At 44.1% G+C, this 15,897-nt stretch overlaps 1 pseudogene; it reads left to right on the top strand.

Annotated features, from left to right (window-relative positions):
- The first annotated feature begins 14,729 nt into the window (after nt 1-14,729).
- On the top strand, nt 14,730-15,013 carry LOC114620998 (annotated as a pseudogene).
- The last annotated feature ends 884 nt before the right edge of the window (nt 15,014-15,897 follow it).

Raw genomic sequence — 15,897 nt, 5'->3', positions numbered from 1 at the left:
CAGGATCCTACTACCCTTCAAAGGCTCACCCCACACACACAATGACGAGAAAACCTTCCACTTAGGTCCTCCATTTAAAGTTTCCACCCCACCCAATTGCATGAAGCCCAAGAGAGCCTTTAAGTTGTGGGCCTTTGTGGGAACATTCTAGATCCAAACTTTAACCCCATCTACATAGTTTCAGCACCTGAAACTCAGTGATACCAGTGCCCAGCTTACAGGAAAACAAATCCATATTGTGCAACTCTATTACATCCAAAGATCCGCAGGGATCAGATCCAGAACCAAAATCCTTTTAATTGCATGACAGGGAGAAAAAGATTTCTATGTTAACACTCTTATTTACAGATTTAGAAAACCTCCTACCCAGGGCAGGCACTTAATTAGTTGTAGCTATTGTGAGTCTTTTTACTTTTGTTACATTTTAAAATAACCAGCCCAGTCACAAAATGTGTTTCAAATTTTTCTTCTCCTCTACCCTCTCTTAAAAACAACAAAAGACAAACTAACAAACAAAAAAATGTCTAAACTGTTTCTATTTGTTTTTTTTTCTTTTTAATGGTGTGTATGTGTGCACTGGCACACACAGCATGAATATGGAGGTCAGAAGAAAATTTACCAGTGTTGGTTCTTTTCTTCCACTCTCTGGGTCCCAGGGACTGAACTCGGGTTATCAGGTTTGGCAGTGAGCATATTTACCCACTGCCACAGCAGTAAACCTTTTCTCTTGTTAAGTACATTTGTCTCAGGTACTGACTGACTCATGGAATCAGAATTTGCATGCAGGGTCACCCAACTCCAAAAGTCACATTGAAGCCATGTGTGGTGAAGCCTAGCTCACCAGCCTGTCTATATTTGTACCCAAACAGAATGAGATGGAAGCAAAAACCCCATCTTGGCAGCCCCAAGTCATGTCTGGTCAAGATTTAGTTTGAACAGCATGTATATGGACCACGATCACCACCACCAATGCTCTCCTGGCAAAGAAGGCAGAAAGCCGCTCACAAGCCTGGCTTACCCACGTGTTTACAGTTGGAGAGGAAAGGCTGGAATTCAATTCATAGATTTCTCTCTCTGGTTAGAAGCCAATCTGCATCTAACTTGATCCTGAAGTCCCTCCTTAATCCAAGACTTGTCATCAGGGGTGAATATAACCAAAATTTTACTGTCCTAAGGACTTGGGGACCCTCATAACTGACCCAAAAACTTGCCAAGCGTGCACATATCCTGCCTCCCTGATGAAGTGAAAGGTGGGTTCTGTGTTCCAGACTCCATATGGCCTCATGTTCTCCACAGACTCATTTCTGTGTACTGTTTTCTTCTCTCCTGCAGCATCAACTTGCTCACCTCTGTGCTGTTTCTTTCTTTACATAAACTTCTTAACAGATGCTTAGGAGGCCAACAAGAATGGGAAAGAGCACTTTCACCTAGCCTGATGACCCAAATTCAATGCAGAATTGAATACACATGCTATCTTCTGACCTCTACACATGCTCATGTGTGTATAATAGCAAATAAGTAAGTGTAATTTTAAGGTAAAAATTTTATGAGTGTATGATTATACACCAAGTGCATCTCAGTATGCAGGATCTGAGGAGGCCAGAAGAGGGCATTGAATCCTCAAGAACTGAAGTTACACGGGCTTTTTAATGGCCACATGGATGCTGGGAACCTTGGTCATCTTCAAGAGTAACAAATATTCTTAACTGCTGAGCCATTTTTCTGCCACCCCTCCCCCACCCCCAAATCTAACTTTCTAGATAGCCCAATAGTTTTTGGCTGCCTGGCATGTAGGACCTCATCAAAGAGGAATCTTCTATGGAAATACTGGGGCACGGTGGTTGAAACAGACCGCTCACACATGGTGATTAGCCAACTTCACACAGAATTTTCTTCCCTGAGAAATAGGCTGGGAGCCCAGAAAAGGCTGAAAAGGTGTCTCTCAAGCAAATCTGTGAGTGAGCTGATAACCAGGAAAGCTGCTGAGCCAAGACTCCGATGGGAGCTGAGCTCAGAAACCACAGCAAGAGCCAAACAGATTGCCAAGAGGAAGCAGGCAGAAGCCATGCCGAAATCCAAAATGCAGAGCAGAGATTGCAAGCCAGGAAGAACGGTGTGTCTGTATCATCCCACTGGTGGCTGGCACAGATGGCTGGTCTTTGTGACGGTTTGAATAAGATTGGCTCCCCTCAGCTCACATGTTTGGATACTTGGTCCCTGGTTGGTGGAACTGTTTGAGCAGGGTTAGGAGGTGTGGCCTTATTGGAAGAGGTGTGTCACTGGGGGCAAGCTTTGAGGTTTCAAACACCCACATCATTCTCAGTGTCTCTCTGCCTCCTACTTGCAGATAAAGACGTAAGCTCTCAGCTGCTGCTCCAGCACCATGTCTGCCTGTCTGCTGCCAGTCTCCCTGTTATGACGGTGGTAAGAGTCTAACCCTCCAAATCCATGAGCCCCAAATTAAATGTTTTCTCTTATAAATTGCCTTTAACATGATGTTTTGTTGCAGCAATAGAAAGTAACTAAGTCAGTCATGAAGGATACAAAGTGCGCTGGTTGGTTTTGTTACCTTGACACAAACCTAGACATACCTGAGAAAATGAAACCATTTAAAAAATGCTTACTTTTATTTCATGTGCATCTGTGGTTTGCCCACATATATGTCTGTGAGAGGGTGTTAGATCCCCTGGAACTGGAATCATAGGCAATGATCATGTGGTTGCTGGGAATTGAACGCAGGTCCTCTGGAAGAGCAGTCAGTGCTCTTAACCTTTGAGCCACCTCTCCTGAAAAATGGAATCATAACTGAGAAAATGCTTCCATAAAATTGGCCTGTAGGTAAACCCATAGGGCACTTTTTAAAATTAATGTTTAATGTAAAAAGGTCCCTTCCACTGTGGGCTACGCCATTCCTGGGCAAGTGGTCCTGGATTGAGAAAACCAACTGAGCAAGCCATGAATAACAAGCTAGTAAGCAGCACTTCTCCATGGTCTCAGCTTCAGTTCCTGACTCCAGGTTCCTGCCTTGAGTTCCTGCTCAGACTCTCATGACAGACTGTCATTGGGACCTATGAGCTGAAATAAATCCATTCCTCACCAAATTACTTCTGGTCCTGATGTTTTAACACAGCAATAGACATAACATAGGAACACCACATGTACCTAGCTCTGTAACTAACAACAGATGTTCACCAGATGTTCTGCTTGATGTTCACAGTCTTACCTGTTTCCCCAATAAAATTAAGATGTGTGAGCTAAGAGTGGTGGGATATGCCTGTAGTCCCTGAACTTGAGTAGCTGGAACAGGGGAAATTGTGAGCTCAAGATCAGCCTAGACTACAAAGCAAGACTCCCATCTTGAGAAGAAAAAAATGTAATAATATGTTAGGTGATTGTCTCCCCTTTAACAGAAAACAAAACCAAGGCCCAGAGACATTGAACTCCTTTGCTCAAGCCGTATGATAAATGCATGAAAGACTCCATGGCTAATAAGTAATCCTGCCCCTCTAAGTATTTGATTGCAAGTTTCTCTGTATATCCTGTGCATAGCAATTTACCTTCTCAAGAGATACGTTTCTTTTTCTCATTCATCATCCACATGGCATGGGTAGTCAACACTGGTTTTTGTTGTTGTTGTTTTTGTTTTTTTGTTTTTTGATTTTTCAAGACAGGGTTTCTCTGTGTAGCCCTGGCTGTCCTGGAACTCACTCACTCTGTAGACGAGGCTGGCCTCAAGCTCAGAAATCTGCCTGCCTCTGCCTCCCAAGTGCTAGGATTAAAGGCATGAGCCACCACAGCCCGGCAGTCAACACTGTTTTATAGATGCGTTCTTGATACTTCTGCAATAGTATTATAAACTGTACATACTATAATTGATAGGCTAATATCAATATCTAGTTCTCACAGCAATGTGGGCTTCCTAGTGTCTGCTATTGGCCATCTGGACTGTTTCCAGTGCTTAGGTTTACTGTGGAGCACTGTGTTTTCTCTTATTGTAACATGGAATGAGAACGGGAAGAAGTGGTTTAAGCTAATGTAAGAAAAATAAGATTTTGTGTCTTTCATGGGACTATTCATGATGAAGCCAATTAAACAAAACACTAATTACACAAATTAGAGGACGAGCTCTGGGATGGTGATCATAAAATTAACAGCTTTTCTAATAAACTTAAATATCATAATTTCCACTAGAAAAAAATACTTACACTAACATATTGTAAAACATACAGCACTTCTCTATCTCGGCAAGATAAGGCAAAGTGACTATCCACATAAAATTGAAGATTGTCAGAACGCTGTGATTTGGAAAGGAGGTGGGAACGTATCCGTCTTTTAGCAAGCTGTATTTGATTGATATTGTCCCAGAAGTGTGTGTGTTTGTATCAATATTTTAAGTCTGCGATTTCTTTCTTTCTTTCTTTCTTTCTTTCTTTCTTTCTTTCTTTCTTTCTTTTTTTTTTTGTTTTTTTCGAGACAGGGTTTCTCTGTGTAAAGTTGTGATTTCTAGCTTAGATTTAAAGTGTGATTTCCTAAGCACCTCTGCAGGATAACTCTAAGGTACCCTCTAGTGGATGAGAAGAAGAACACTCGGCTCCCCAGGAACCATCTGTCATCTGCATTGGTTCCTGTGCCCACATGTCTGAAAGTTATCACAGCTCATGTCTTTAGGCTTGTATCCAGGAAGGCTACAGGAATGTCAACTGGTTTAAAGAAGCTAAACTCCCCCTTGTCACTCTTTTTAAAAACACAAGTGAAAAATGCCTAGGAAGACTTTAGCCACTTAAGCAAGCCATACAACGTCTTTTCAAAGACTCATAAGAAATGTGGTAGTTATCATTCCTATGCTAAGATGCCTGACCAGAACAACACAAACAAGACTTTGTTTTTGGCTCTGGTTCGAGGGTAAAGCCCACCATTGTGGGAAAGACGTGAGGAGCTGGTCATATTTCATCTGCAGAGAGAGAGGAATACTCACGTGGCGCTAACTTTCTTCCTTAAAAATATGTTTTTAATTATAATTGTGTGGGTATTTTGCTTGCATGTGTGTTTGTGCAACCTTCCCTGCCTAGTACCCCAGGAGGCACGAAGAGGACAGTTGTGAGCTGCCACATGGGTGCTTGGAATTGAACCCAGGGCCTGTAGAAAAGCAGCCAGTGCTTTTAACCATTGAACCATCTCTCTACCCATAGCTTTCTCCTTTTAATGCAGTCTGAGACTCCTGCCCCTAGAGTGGTACCAACCACATTCAGGATAAGTTAACCTTAGTTACCTAAGTTCGATAACCTCTTGGAGACATGCCCAGAGACTTGTGTATTTGGTGTTTCTAGAGCCCGTCAGTCTAGAGCTAATCAACATTAGCCACCACAAGTCTAGGCCTTGTCAACTGGACATGTAAGCATACCATTATTAAGCTATAACCTTCCACTTTGTCCAAGGTTGTATCAATGTAAAAATGCATTCAGTTTGACTTCAAAAGTCTTCATAGTCTTTAACAGTTTCAACACCAAAGTCTAAATGTTTTTCTGGTACTCAAGGAAGTCTCTTAACTATAAGCCCTGGAACATCAAAAGATGAGTCAGGCTAGCAAGATGGCTCCTCAGGCACGGGTGCCTACTGCCAAGCCTGACCACTTGAGTTTGATCCCTGGTGGTGAAAGGAGAGAACCCACTTCCACTCATTGTCCTCTGACCTCCACATGTGTGCTGTGGCACACACCACTCACACCAGCCCCCGCGCACACATACACGGAAAATGAAAAACGTAAAATCACATTGTTCTGATATACAGTGGCACAGAATAAGCATTCCCATTGCAAAGCAGAAGAGCTAGCGTATAGCAAGGAAACGTAGAACCAAACCAACACCAAAACTCAGCAGGGTAAACACAAATCCTACAACTCCTTGTGTTGTGTCCAGGCCTTAAGATGGACTTGCCTGGGCTCCAGAGGGCTTAGCTAGCCCTGTATTTCCTGTTCTACTGTTGGAAGCGCACTGATCCCCTTTTGTGGGCTGGCTCTATTCTACATACAACTTCCCTCAGTGGATGTCCCAAGGACCTGGCATCTCTGACAACCTGACATCTCCATTACAGCCTAGAATTTTTCTTCCACAGCTTCATTCAGGAGCCTCTCAGGATCCCTTGCAGGGACTTTGACTCTGCCTCGTATTGCCTCGCCTCAGTGATTCTCTGGTGCCATGGTTCAAGACTCTATGATCCCCTTAACCTTGCACTGTTGTAGAAAATACATAATCTCAATCCGGGACTTCTACCCCGCCTTTGATCATTCAGTTCCCGGATAAAGGCCACCCAACTTTTATTATTTACGATAAACCTTAGTTAGCACTAGAGCTGGGTAGATATCTACCCTCTATGCTATTAGAAATCTACTTTCCTATCGATAACCGCGAGTTATTACTCTTCCTATGCTTCATCTGGGCTTGTCTTAACTGCGACTGGCCATCCCTCATGGCCATGCTTTCTTGACTCCTAACCTATGGTTAGGAGACTTTCTCCTCTCTCCACTTTCTCCTCTCTCTCTCCTTGTGGTCTCCTCCAACCCCAAGGCTGGAAACACCAAGCCCTGCCTATCTCAATTCTGCCCAGCTATAAGCTATAGGCATCTTTATTCACCAATCAGAAATAACTTGGGAGCAAGGTCACATAGGTCCCTTGGGTCTACCTACTGACTCTTATCTCTGGGGCGATCAGGTCTTCAGGGCCAGCACTTAGCAGTACATCACATATCAACAGAGCAAACTTCAACATTCATCTTTCATAACTACGAAACATATACTATCTTGGACTACAATTTTATCAGCTCCTGTGTACTGGTCCTGGAGACACTTCCCTAGACCATCATTGAAAACAGAGACATTCTCAGTTAACCTCTCTCTTTCTTTAATGAATTTGCATTTTCAAGAGTTAGAGCCTGCAGTGGTGAGGTCTACGCTCAAGATACTCACTCTGTTGTCCCAATAGAGAATAAAAATTTCTATAATGCTGCTAACCTCTTTAATAATTACTGCTGCTTTTTAAAACCTTGTATTGATTCTTTGTGAGTTTCACATCACCCATCTCAATCCCACTCAGCTCCTCATCCCTTCATACCCACCCTCTGCCCTTGCAACCTCCCCAGCAAAAGAAAATAAGATAGAATAAAAACAAACAAACAGGGCTGGTGAGATGGCTCAGCCGTTCAGAGCACTGACTGCTCTTCCGGAGGTCATAAGTTCAAAGCCCAGCAACCACATGGAGGCTCACAACTACCCGTAATGAGATCTGATGCCCTCTTATAAGGTGTCTGAAGACAGCTACAGTGTACTTACATATAATAAATAAATAAAAACCTTTGGGCCAGAGCGAGCAGGGCCAGAGCAAGAGGGAGAAGGGAAGGGGAAACAAACAAACAAACAAACAAACAAGAAAAGCATCTTGTTATAGAAGCTGTAGTGTGTCACACAGTCTACCCTTTTGTCCACGTATCTTTACTTGTAAAAGTTCACTGCAGTGAGCCATTGGTCTATTTCGAGGCCTTTGGCTTCTACACTATCAGTACTGGATCCTCACAGGGACCCCTCTTGGATAGATAGCCTGCTGTTTCCCTGTGTCATGAAGATCCTGCAGCTTTGGATCTACAGGACTGGCTCTTTCATGAGATGGCATAGATGGGGGTGGGGGCAACTCAAGGCCCTGGATCTGGGCCTGGGAAGTAGCTGAGTTGGTCAGCTTACAGCTGTGCCTACACTGCCAGGGTGAGCTCTCCAGCACTGCCCTGGCTAGCTCACCCAATGCCACAGTCAGCAAGGAGCAGAGCCAGCTCTCCCGCTCTCCTGCCTCTGGGCCAGCTCTGCTGTACTGCTCAGGCAAGATGCAGGGCCTGCTCTCCAGAGTTCTGCAGCAGACCAAGGCCATCTCTCCCGCTCTCATGACCTTGGGCCAGCTCGTCCACCTGCCACAGGCTACCACTGCTTTTGAATCTGCCTTGCCTGTAACTTTAGTCTGTAATTTAAAACTTGCTTACACTTTTTCTTGCCAAACTGCACACTTTGTGTATCTTTTTCTTCTACTCTGTTCTTTCTCACAGTAGACTTGTACGAAAGCAGTAAGCAATAGCCATGACACAGCCTACATACTATCTTATATGAAATTTTCTTCACCAGACAAGCTAGTCTTTCTAATTTATCCTCAGTCAAGTTTTCAGAACAGACAGAATACAGCCAGATTCTTCCCCAGACTATCACATAAATGGCCTCTAGTCTATCTAGTTCTTGATAGAGTCCATGTTTGCCTGTGAACCTCATAAGCCAGGCTTTGATTGTCTGAATTTCTCTTGGTATTCTGCTCTTCCAACTCCCATCAGAATGGTTCATTCAGCTCTGCTTATGACAAAATTTCAAACTTCTACAGACCAGTCCCAAAGTCCTACAAGTCACATGGCCAGGTTTATCACAGCCATGCCTAGCTATTAGTTCCAACTTTCTATTCATGTTACTTCTCCTCATAGATTTAACATTGAGACGGAAAGGCTTATTTTGATTCACAGCTGAACCATCTTTCCTGTCCCCGAGGATTATCTAAGCATACAGGGATCTGGGGATGGAAGTTGGGGGGTGGTTTTCAGAGGGAGCTCAGGAGACTCCCAGGAAGGAGAAAGATTGATCCATTCCCATACTCCCAAACATCCTGTCTGAGACTGCAGCTAGACATGAATACTAGGGTGAATATGAGCAACCCAGAAAATCTCTCAAGGGACAAACAGAAAGAAATAGACCCAAGAAGGTAAAGGAGTTACAGGTCGCAATGGTTAGCCTCAACAGTAACTCAAAAAGGACAAGTGTATCATGGAGAGTCAGGGTCATTCAAATAAATACTAGATACTGGAACTGGCTCTGGCCTATTTCCTAAGGTCACTGTGGAACTGGCTCTGGCCTATCTCTGAAGGTCACTGTGGAATTGGCTCTGGCCTATCTCTGAAGGTCACTGTGCTGACTAGTTATTTTGTCAACTTGACCAAGGATATCGTCATCTGAAAAGATGGATCTGCAAAGGAGAAAATGTCTCCATAAGGTCGGACTGTAGGCAAGCCTGGAGAGCATTTTCTTAATTGGTTGTTGGGAAGGGCCCACCCTATTGTGGGTGGCGCCGTTCCTGGGCTAGTGGTCCTGGATTCTATAAGAAAGCAGGCTGAACAAGCCATATGGAGCAAGCCAGGAAGCAGCACCCCTCCATGGCATCTAAATCAGCTCCTGCCGCCAGGTTCCTGCCTGGTTTGAGGTCCTCCCTTGGCTTCCCTCAATGAACTGTATGATTCAGGATATGTTAGCCAAATAAACCCTTTCCTACACAAGTTGCTTTGGTCATGGTGTTTCATCTCAGCAGTAGTGACTCTAAATAAGACAGCCAGTGCGTTTAATAAATAAGATGACAGTTTAAAAAAGAATAACCCAGGGCCCCAGCTCCTTGGCAGTGACAAAGGGTTTTCAACAGAACATACTTGAAGCAATACCTTCTCTTGAAAAACTACTAGTGATGCGCCGATGAGCCGGGACCTGCCTCTGCTGCTGGGCAGTGACTCCTGTAAGCCAAGCTCTGGGCTGCGTATCAGTACCTGATGCTGCCATTTGGTGCAGCTGGGAAGAGAAATGGGGACCAAATCCCCATCCTGGAGCAGCCTGGTTCCCTGAGGCCATGATTTCATGAAGGAATGAAATGCGAATCACTATTGTGGGTCCACTGGATGGGTGTGGCCTGAAGGAGGTGTGGGGCCCCCTCGGAGTCTCCCAGTCACATCTGGAGCAGATTCTGCTACCAACTATCGTTACTGTGTGAGCAGAGAACAGGAGTCCGGGGCCTGAATGTGGCTACTGTCTAGCATGACCAGCTTCCTCCACACTCCAAGCCCTTCACTGATGTCTACCGAGCAAAACAGAACCAAGCCAGCCTGAGCTTCACTACCTTAGAACACCTATTCGTGCCTTTGGGTTCCAGAGTACCTAAAAGATGCAGTCCTATGGACAAGGAGAAACTGACTTCTGAATTTCCAGTTACAACCAGCAGGGGGAGCCTCGAACAATGCAGTCTGGGAACGGAGGGAAACCCCCACACATAATGCCACTGACACAATGTGTAGTAATTACTATGGGAAATGGTAACGACTCACATCATAATCTCCTCTTATGAAATGCAAACAGCCTCTCTCTGCTAGTGGAAGAAGCTAGTGAAAACCAGAACTTCCCCTCCAGGAGTTGTATAGACAGAGACGACAAAACTCCCAAAGTAGCCTCGCTTGCACTTTCTCACCCCTCCTTGACCTCCTACTCTTTAAGTTTTAGTTGCTTACTCTAGCTGTAACCATAGCAACCCAGCTGGGAGATTATGGAAACTCCTACACATTCTTTTAGATTCAGGTAAGTCTTCCCCTTATCCATGAGGCCACATCTAACACCCTCTTCAACGTCTGAGAAGTCTGTCTCACTGTGACTACACTGGTATCACATGCACATCTAAGCTGGACTCTTGCCAAATCCCTCAGATTTCTTGAGGAGACCAGCAAGATGGCTCAGAAAGTAAAGGCACCAGCCACCAAGCTTGATGACCCGAGTTTGAGTCCTGGGACCCACAGGCAAGAAGTTGTCCTCTGGCTATCACTAGCTTGTTGTATCTTGTGAACACATACATGCATACATATATACAATAAATAATAAGATTGAATATACTTTTTTTAAAGGACTCTATTTACTTGGCTTACATTTGCAACCCTGGTATATATGTATGACTTGCATGGGGTCACATAGACACTGGTCACGAGTGTCAGTCACTTAAGGCGACTATAATGCATTGGAGTGTGTGGGCCTGAGGCAAAGTGTCCAAGGGACTGAGCTGAGACAGAGAGGCCTAAGATACACTGGCAACACAGTCAGAAAAGAAGTGGAATTCGAGTCCTCAGGCAAAAAGCCTGTGCCTGGCATGCAAACTATCCAGGAAAGGCAAGGGAGGCAAGCCATTGGAAGAAAACAAGGAAGAAGGAAACTCTGCAGGAGAGATGGGAGACGGAGTAAAACATGAGAATCTGAAGTCAAAGTACTTTTATTCTCTTCTTGGTAATTGTCTTGGAGGCTTACTGCCTCATTCTACTAACCTAGTCCTAGTTCTGAACGCTTCTAGACTCTGTACAATCTAATCTTTAAGCCTAGAATGTTTTCAGCCTCTGAGACTTGCTGCTGAATATGCTCACCCTTTCTAGTTCTTTCTGAATTCTGGCTGTCTGGTTCAAACTCCCCTCCAAGCTGACTGATTCAATCTGTTTCCCCTTAGTTTCTGATTGAATCACTCTGTTTGGCCTTATGCTAACTTTGACAATATGTTCTAATCTTCTGGCTCCTTTCTCATTCTCTGGCTCGTTCTGTATTCACCTGTGTGTAACATGTTCTTTCTTCAACCTGTCTCTGTAAAACTCTCCTGGTAAAAGTGCCTCCTCCCTCCCTCTGCACTGCCTTCTCTTAAGTAACTTCCCTTTCCTCTCTCTTCTTGTGAGATATTCTGTCAAATCTTCTTCTGGTTTCTCACTTTGTCTGTCGTTCACTTAGACATCACTGGATGCTTCCTTTTACAAACTAACTTTACCTTCATTATTTGGCATTAAAGAGGTGTACTAAGGGTGTGTGTGTATTCCAGCTGGGGGAATTAAAACTGTGTACTAAAGGCTGAGCCATGCCACAACTAGAAACAGGCTTTTTTCAGTAAATAACACAATCTCTAGGCTCACAATATGATCAAATATCCTGCAACATTCATAGTCCTTGAAGGTGGTCACCACAAAATGTTCCAGACAGACCTGTGAGAGAGCTCAGGCACCCTATTTTTAAATGGTATCAACTGTGTTTTCTTGCAGAACTCTACAACCAATTAATTTAAGGGGGAAAAAATTGTCCTTTTCATTGGCTCAGAGGGGCAGGGCAGAGGAGGATGAGTCTGGTACAAATAGTTTGCAATCACAATTTTAGCCTTTGAACCACTTGATTACAAATATCAACCCACTTTAAATCAATACAAAGTGATACCAAAGCGAACCTGGGCTCAGATCCACTTACAGTGTTGTGAGGTTTGTTTGTTTGTTTGTTTGTATCCTTGGCTGGCCTGGAACTTGCTATGTCGACCAGGCTAGCCTTAAACTCACAAAGATCCACTTGCCTCTGCCTCCTACATACTGGAATTAAAGGTCAGCATGCCTTTATTGGCTGAATCCAATAAAGAATTTCAGTATAGCTCTGGTTGTCCTGGAACGCCATCTGTAGACCAGGCTGGCCTGGAACTCAGAGACCTGCCTGCCTCTGCCTCTTGAGTGCTGGGATTAAAGGTGTGTTTTTAAAAGAAGGAGGGGAAGAGAATAGCTGATGGTTGCTGTGCTCCATTTACTGCAGAGTTGCTTTTCAGCATCAGCAGAAGGTCACATGGTTCCCCTGCAGCTTTTGAACTACATATTTCCCTTTCTCATCTCTTGCCTGCTTGACGCAGTCTGTGCTGTTTTCCCTACTAGCCTTCCCATTGAATGAGGAGGCAATGACCACTGGTGCAGGAGTTTGTTCAGCCGAGCTACTCCACCAGCATCATCCTTCAATATACTCTTTGTTCCCTAACTGAGAATTGGGCTTGTTTTCAGGAACAGAGATGGCACTTTGATATTCTTCACCTCCGGGGACCTTCTTGGTTTTCTTGGGATACCAATAGGTGGTGGAAGCCATCCACAAACTACTTCCCTTGGGAGCTCAGCCTTATTAGTAAGAGAGATGATTGGAAGGCTGAAGCAGCAGGCTAGAAATCTGACTTCGGTCCCAACCTTAGCCATAAAACCAACCCAAATCAAAGACCGCATGGGCAGTCAGACATGTGGGCTGAAATTTCAAATACGAAACCTCAAGGATGATGTCATCTGTTTACCAATCTACTCAAATACTTCTTGAAAAGGGAATGTAACAAACAGCTGAGAGTCCTGTGAGAAACACATCCAAGGCTGTACAAAGCACTATATTTCCATGCAGACCAGGGCTGTCCCACAGGCTCAACAGCTGCCCTTATCAAATGCCCCTTCCTTGGTCACAGCATTGCACAGACCAAGGGACAGCAAAGAGCTGCAGCAATTATGCAGGAAATGTACCTGGGTATTGCATCTTCAGGAGCCTGCATAGCAATCTAACCAGGAGCAGGCCCCTGCCCTGGGGGCAGGAACCCACTCCCATCCCACAGAGCAGTATACCATTGGCTCTCCTAATCTGTCAATCAAGAGCCATCAGCAAAAGACAATCAGCCTTCTGGAAAGTATGCAAGCATACCGACCAATAAAGTACACAAAGAATTAATGTTTAAAACACAACAAATGTAAGAACAGAGCCAGCTGAGGAAGGTTTTGAGGATACTCCACTCTTTGTGGCTCAAAGTTGTTTATAAATTAGAAATAATAATATTAGGAAGAGCCTGGACATGGTAGCCCACACCTTTGATCCCACTGCTAGAATTTTTAAGTTTGAGGCCAGCCTGATCTACAGAGTGAGTTTCAAGACAACCAGGGTTACATAGAGAAACCCTGTCTCAAAAACAAAGAAACAAACAAACAAAACCACTACCACAACAAAGTAAAAATACTAAGCAACAAATACCTGGGAAAAGGTGATTGTAGTTGAAGAGTTTTAAGATCTGCATTATGTTTACAGGAAGATAATGCTGTTTGTTAGCATTAAATTTGGTTAAGAAAGTTACACCTTTATGAAGTAGCCAATGTAAGAATGAAGATGGACTATATTCTGGGTATAGTCATCTATGTCTGTAGTTCCCAGCACTCAGGGGCCTGGGTCAGAAGGATCTTGATTGAGTTTGAAGCCATCTTATGCTCATATAGACAAGCTTGGGCAAGATAGCAAGAGTCTAGGGAAAAAAAAACAAATTTCTGGATATTAGACTAGTGGCTATCTATGTGAAAGCCAGTAAAGGAGAGACTCAGAATTTAAAAACAAACAAAACAGAAATATCCAGAACTTATTCCAAAGAGGGAAATAGAAGAAAACTCAAAAATTTCACACAGGCTGGAGATTTGGCTGGTAGAGCGTTTATCTAGCATGCCTGAAGTCCTAGGTTTAATCTCTAATGCCCCACATACAAGGAGCATGTTGTTGTTTATCTGTGACCTCAGTACTTAGGAGAGAGATTAGAAAGGGAAATGGAAAACTTCAGTGGGATTTACCGATCAATGAAGAAATTATATTGGCAAGCTAAAACTCTCTTATACAAAACAGTGGGGAAAAGATCATAGGCAGGGCTAACACCCTTAATACCAACACTCTGGAGGCAGAGGGCAGTGGATCTCTACAAGTCCAGGGCCAGCCTGGTCTACTTATCCAGCTCCAGGACAGCCAATGCTACAAAGTGAAACCCTGTCTCCAAAAAAGAAGAAGAGAAAGACTGGAAGGGAGGAGGGGGAGGCAAAGGGGAGAGGGAGGAGGGAAGGGGAGGAGGGCTGGAGAGATGGTTCAACAGTTAAGCTGCTCTTCCAAAGAACCCAAGTTCAATTCCTAGCACCTACATGGCAGCTCATAACTGTCTATAACTCCTGTTCCAGGGGATCTGACACTCTCACACAGATATACATGCAGTCAAGACACCAGTGCACATAAAATAAAAATAAATTATTTTTAAAAACAAGAAAGGACTCTTTGGGCTTGGGCTTCAGTTCTGGTGACATGGATAAATACACCAAGAAGGTCAGGATCATCGGGAAATACGGGACCTGCTATGGTGCTTCTCTCCAGAAAATGGTGAGGAAAATTGAAATCAGCCAGAATGCCAAGTACACTTGCCAAGTTCCTTCTGTGGCAAGACCAAGATGAAGAGATGAGCTGTTGGCATCTGGCACTGTGGCTCCTGCATGAAAACAGTGGCCGGCGGGGCCCAAACCTATAACACCACCTCTGCAGTCACAGTGAAGTCGGCCATCAGAAGACTAAAAGAACAGAAAGACCAGTAGAAGCCCTACCATCTGAGACCTGCCTAGCCTGCAGTAAATGGGTTAATTTATGGAGAGAGGAAAAAAGGAAGGAAAAAGGAGAGACAAAGAAAGAAGAAAAAAAGGCGAGAAAATGTTTTTAGCACTAAGACTGGTAAAAATCAAAATATCTGGCAGTGTCAAGAGTTGTCAAGGACAAAAGGAAATAAAAATTCTCAACTCAGATGAGTGGATGAAAACTGGGACACCCACTGGGAGGACAACTGGTGGCATCTTCTGTCGTCATCTGTACACCTTATGACTCGGTTCCAGAAATTCGCTCTTTAAAAAGAGTCTGGTGCACATCTACAAGAACAGATTCACACCTGATCATTGTAGTATCTTCTAGGATGTTGAAACACAGAAAGTTATGTTAATTTTTACCAGTGGGTGTGCTGGTTAATAGTGGCTGTCAACTCAACACGATCCAGAGTTACTCTAGGCTTGTCTGTGAAGAGGTTGAGTTATTGAGGTGAGAAACCTACCCTAAACATGAGTGGCAACATTCCATGTTCTGGAGCTCCAGACTGAAAAGCTGGGATCCACCTTCATCTCCTTCAGCTACCTGACTGTGGATGTAATGTGACCAGTTACTGCTACCATACCTTCCCTGCCATGAACTCAAGAGACTCACCTGATCTACCTCCTGAGTGCTGGCATTAAAGCTTGTGCCACCAGTGCCAGGGAATTCCTTCTTAATTCAAGACAAACTCTTCCGCCAGGCGATGGTGGCGCACGCCTTTAAACCCAGCACTTGGGAGGCAGAGGCAGGCGGATTTCTGAGTTCAAGAGTTCAAGGCTACAGAGTGAGTTCCAGGACAGCCAGGGCTACACAGAGAAACCCTGTCTAAAAAAAAAAAAAAAAA

The sequence above is a fragment of the Grammomys surdaster genome, unplaced genomic scaffold (genome assembly GCF_004785775.1).
Source record: "Grammomys surdaster isolate TR1022 unplaced genomic scaffold, NIH_TR_1.0 170, whole genome shotgun sequence".
Lineage (NCBI taxonomy): Eukaryota > Metazoa > Chordata > Mammalia > Rodentia > Muridae > Grammomys > Grammomys surdaster.
This window is presented reverse-complemented; position numbering and strand designations above follow the sequence as displayed.